Here is a 5,658-nt window from a genome sequence, read left to right as displayed (position 1 = left end):
TTTCAACTCACTTCATGTGGGTACAACCCAACAGTGCCTCAGATGTCTCTGTGTCACTTGTCTCCCCCTCTTGCCCTGGGGCATCCTTATTGAGGCTGAAGCACGAGACACCAGGGCCCTCTGGGCACCAGGGCTTGTACAACCCTAAGTGCAGAGGAGTGAACACCTGTGGAGAGAACCTTTGACCAATGGGGGACAGAAGCTGGCAGATAAATTCTTCCTCCTTTCTCTCCCTTTTCAGACTGTAATGAAATATAGTTAAAAGGGCTTCTTGGAGGACTTCCCTGGTGGTCCAGTGGTTAAGACTCTGCACTTACAATGCAGGGGGCACAGGTTCGATCCCTGGTTGGGGAACTAAGATCCCACAGCCGCTTGGCGCCCCCCCCAAAAAAAGGAAAGAAAGAAAGGGCTTCTTGGAAGATGGGCCCATAAGACCAGACAAGCACTCCCTCTTAATTCCAAGTGGTGACCAGTTGAGTAACGCACCCTTAGATTTGCTCTTCCTCCTTCCCTGCTCCTCATCTTTCCTCTGGCTTCCCTGGGATTGCACTCCCTCATTAAGTAATGGCAAGGAAGATTTTTGCCTCGGGCTCTGCCTTTTGAGGAACCCAAGCTAATACAATCACATACAAAAATTCTCTGAAACAAAGTGAGCCAGAAAGATAAATGCAAAAGGACTTGGCAAAGACTGAGTAGAAATATGCAAACCAAAATGGAAGAGGCACACTTTTAATATTAATAAGGGACAAGGTTGAACTTAACAGAAAAGGCATTAAATCACATATATTTTAATTTTTTTGTTTGTTTGTTTTTATAGTTGGGTCTTCATTGCTGCGCATGGGCTTTCTCTAGTTGCTGCGAGCCGGGGCTACTCTTCTTTGCGGTGCGCGGGCTTCTTTTGTTGTGGAGCACGGGCTCTAGGTGCACGGGCTTCAGTAGTTGCAGCACGTGGGCTCAGTAGTTGTGGTGCACGGGCTCAGTAGTTGGTGGCTCGCAGGCTCTAGAACGCAGGCTCAGTAGTCGTGGCGCAGAGGCTTAGTTGCTCCTCGGCATGTGGGATCTTCCCAGACCAGGGATCGAACCCGTGTCCCCTGCATTGGCAGGCGGATTCTTAACCACTGCAATACCAGGGAAGTCCCTAAATCAGACTTTTAAAAAGGGAACTTCATAGTGCTAAATGTTACAATCCACAAAGAAACTAAATGAAGATAATATTAATATGTCAAATAAAGTAGGATTAAAATTCAAAAATTAAAAGCTATAGGAGGAAAGGCAAATTAAAAGCACAATGAGATCCCACTTCACATCCATTAGGATGGCTATTATATAAAAACAAAAACAGAATTAACCAATGTTGGCAAGAATGTAGAGGAATTGGGGCCTTTGTGCATTGCTGGTGGGAATGCAAAATGGCGCAGCCGCTGTGGAAAACAGTATGGAATTTCCTCCAAAAACTGGAAATAGTACTACTGTATGATCCAGCAATTCTACTTCTGAGTATTTATCCAAAAGAATTGAAACTGGATCGTAAAGAGATATTTACACACCCATGTTCATAGCAGCATTATTCACAAGAGCAAAAAGGTAGAAACAACCCAAACGTTCATAAGTGGATGAATGAATTTTTAAAATGTGGTATTTACATACAATAGAGTATTTATTCACCCTTACAAAGGAAGGAAATACTGACACACGCTACAACATGGATAAACCTTGAAGACACTATGCTAAGTGAAATAAGCCAAACACAGAAGGACAAATATTACATGATTCCACTTACATGAGGTGCCTAGAGTACAGGCATACCTCATTTTGCACTTCACTTTATTGTGTTTTTTTACAAGTTGAAGGTTTGTGGCAACCCTACATCAAGCAAGTCTACTGGCACCATTTTTCCAACAGCATTTGCTCACTTCCTGTCTTTGTGTCACATTTTGGTAATTCTCACAATATTTCAAACTTTTCCATTATTATTTTATTTGTTATGGTGATCTGTGATCTTTGATATTACTATTGTAATTGTTTTGGGGTGCCATGAACCATGCCCATATAAGACACAGAACTTAATAAATGTTATGTTGGTGGGAACAGCTCAACCGACTGGCCGTTCCCCATCTCTCTCTCTCCTCAGGCCTCCATATTCCCTGAGATACAACAATATTGAAATTAAGTCAATTAATAACCCTACAATGGCCCCTAAGTGTTCAAGTGAAAGGAAGAGTCCCACATCTCTCACTTTGAATCAAAAGCTAGAAATTAAGCTTAGTGAGGAAGGCATGTCGAAGCTGAGACAGGCTGAAAGCAAGGACTCTTGCACCAAATAGTTAGCCAAATTGTGAATTCAAAGGAAAAGTTCTTGAAGGAAATTAAAAGGGCTACTCTAGTGAACAAATGAATAACAAGAAAGGGAAACAGCCTTATTGCTGATATGGAGAAAATTTGAGTGGTCTGGATAGAAGATCAAACCAGTCACAATATTCCCTTAGGCCAAAGTCTAATCCAGAGCAAGCCCCTAACTCTCTTCAATTCTCTGAAGGCTGAGAGAGGTGAGGAAGATGCAAAGAAATTTGAACCTAGAAGAGGTTAGCTCATGAGGTTTAGAGAAAGAGACATCTCCGTAACATAAAAGGTGAAGCAGCAAGTGCTGATGTAGAAGCTGCAGCAAGTTACCCAGAAGATCTAGCTAAGCTAATTAATGAAGGTGGTTACACTAAATAACAGATTCTCAGTGTACATGAAACAGCCTTATACTGGAAGAAGATACCATCTAGGACATTTGTAGCTAGAGAGAAGTCAATGCCTGGTTTCAAAGTTTCAAAAGACAGGCTGACTCTTGTTAAGGGCTAATGCAGCTGGTGACTTTAAGTTGAAGCCAATGCTCATTTACCATTACATAAATCCTAGGGACTTAAGAATTATGCTAAATCTACTCTGCCTGTGTTATAAATGGAACAGGAAAGCCTGGATGACAGCATATCTGTTTCCAACATGGTGTACTGAATATTTTAAGCCCACTTTTGAGAACTACTGCTTAGAAAAAAAAGATTCTTTTCAAAATATTACTGCTCATTGACAATGCATCTGGTCATCCAAGAGCTGTGTTGGAGGTGTACAATGAGATTAGTGTTGTTTTCATCCTGCTAACACAGCATCCATTCTGCAGCCCATGGATCAACGAGTAATTTTGATTTTCAAGGCTTGTTATTAAGAAACATATTTCATAAGGCTATAGCTGCCATAGAGGGTGATTCCTCTGATTGGTCTGTGCAAAGTTAATTGAAAACCTTCTGGAAAGAATTCCCCATTCTAGATGCCATTATTCATGATTCATGGGAAAAGGTCAAAATATCAACATTAACAGGAGTTTGGAAGAAGTTGATTCCAGCCCTCACGGATGACTTTGAGTTCAAAACTTCAGTGGCGGAAGTAACTGAAGATATAGTGGAAAGAGCAAGAAAACTAGAATTAGAAGTGGAGCCCGAAGATGTGACTGAATTGCTGCAACCTCATGATAAAACTTTAACAGATGACGAGCTACTTTTTATGGATGAACAAAGAAAGTGGTTTCCTGATATAGAATCTACTTCTGGTGAAGATGCTGTGAAGATTGTTGAAATGACAACAAAGGATTTAGAATATTACATAAACTTAGTTGATAAAGCAGCAGCAGGGCTTGAGAGGATTGACTCCAATTTTGAAAAAAGTTCTACTGTGGGTAAAATGCTATCCAAGAGCATTGCCTGCTACAGAGAAAACATTTGTGAAAGGGAGAGTCAATCAACACAGCAAACTTCACTGTTGTCTTCTTTTAGAAGTTGTCACAGCCTCCCAGCCTTCAGCAGCCACCACCCTGACCAGTCAGCAGCCATTAACATTGAGGCAAGACCCTCCACCAGCAAAAAAGATTACTACTTGCTGAAGGCTCAGATGATGGTTAGCATTTTTTAGCAATAAAGTATTTTTTAATTAAGGTAAGTACATTGGGTTTTTTTAGACATCAAACTATTGCACACTTAATATAATGTAAACATAACTTTTATATGCACTGGAAAACAAAAACAAATCATGTGACTCACTTTACTGCGCTATTCACTTTATTGTGGTGGTCTGGAACTGAACATGCAATATCTCTGAGAGGGCCTATAGTCAAATTCATAGAGACAGAAAATAGAATTGTGGTTGCCAGGGGCTGGGGGGAGGGAGGAAGAGGAAGTTGTTGTTTAATGGGTATAAAGTTTCAGTCTGGGAAAATGAAAGAGTTCTGGAGACGGATGAGTCACAGCAATGTGAATGTATTTAATGCTACTGAACTGTACACTTAAAAATGGTTTAAGATGGTAAATTTTATGTTATATATATTTTACCACAGTAAGAAAAAACAAAAAAATCAATATACACTGTAGAAAATATGATAAGTGAAAAGAAAATATTTTTAGAAATTGCACTAAGGGGGAAAAAAAGAAACAAACTGAGTCTATATCTATGATGATATATGTAAATTTAAAAAACAAACACATACATACTCCAATACTGGATGTCTTAGTTTGCTGGGATGCCATAATAAAATACCATAGATGGGGTAGCTTAAACAACAGAAATTTATTTCCTCACAGTTCTGAAGCTAGAAGTGTGAGATCAAGGTGTCAGCAGGGTTGGTTTCTTTTGAGGCCTCTTTCCTTAACTTCTAGATGGCAGTCTTCTCCCTGTATCTTCACATGTTCTTTTCTCTGTCCACATACATATCTGTGTCCAAATTTTCTCTTCTTAAAAGGACACCAGTCATAATGGATTAAGGCCAATCCTAAAAGACCTTGTTTTAACTTAATTACCTCTTTAAAGACCTGACCTCCAAATACTGCTCATTCTGAGGTTCTAGGGGTTAGGACTTCAATGTAGGAACACAATTCAGACCATAATACTGTATGTCATTTGACAAGACATGTGTAACCAAGGACACATAGTTAAATACATTAGTGGGTACCAGGGGACGAGGGTGGGGGAAGAGTAGAGCTGGAATGGGAGTGGAAATGGTGCATGAAGGGGAAGTGTCATTAAAAAATGCATGTGTGCACAGGTGTGCGTGTATGTGTGTGTATCAGAAATACAATAGAAATGGGAGACTTTAATTTACCTCTCTCAGCCCAGAATAAATGAAATAGACAAAAATTATTTGTTAATATCCTAGTACAGTATCTTGCTATGAGAGTATGCTTTACCATTTTTTTCTTCATCCTTATTTACCAGTTTTTAATTTTTCTCTCTAAAAATCATTCTTTGAATATATTTATTAGTTCTAGCATTTTCCTGTTTTCTAATTCATTATTTTATCTTTTTAGCTTTACAAATTCCTTCCTTTTGTTTTTGTTTTTTTTTAACTTATTATTTTATTTACTTATTTTTGGCTGCATTGGGTCTTCGTTGCTGTGCGTGGGCTTTTTTTAGTTGTGGCGAGCGGGGGCTACTCTTCATCGTGGTGCGCGGGCTTCTTATCGTGGTGGTTTCTCTTGTTGTGGAGCATGGGCGCTAGGCGCGCAGGCTTCAGTAGCTGTGGCACGTGGGCTCAGTAGTTGTGGCTCACGGGTTCTAGAGCGCAGGCTCAGTAGTTGTGGCGCATGGGCTTAGTTGTTCCGCGCCATGTGGGATCTTCCTGGACCAGGG

General features: G+C 40.1%; 1 non-coding gene across 1 annotated transcript; it reads left to right on the top strand.

Moving 5' to 3' along the window:
* The first annotated feature begins 281 nt into the window (after nt 1–281).
* Nucleotides 282–354, top strand: TRNAV-UAC (transfer RNA valine (anticodon UAC)). The gene has a single exon. It is a non-coding gene; the product is annotated as a tRNA-Val (tRNA).
* The last annotated feature ends 5,304 nt before the right edge of the window (nt 355–5,658 follow it).

The sequence above is a fragment of the Physeter macrocephalus genome, chromosome 11 (genome assembly GCF_002837175.3).
Source record: "Physeter macrocephalus isolate SW-GA chromosome 11, ASM283717v5, whole genome shotgun sequence".
Lineage (NCBI taxonomy): Eukaryota > Metazoa > Chordata > Mammalia > Artiodactyla > Physeteridae > Physeter > Physeter macrocephalus.
The sequence above is the reverse complement of the archived record's forward strand: the minus strand, read 5'-3'. Positions and strand labels throughout refer to the sequence as shown.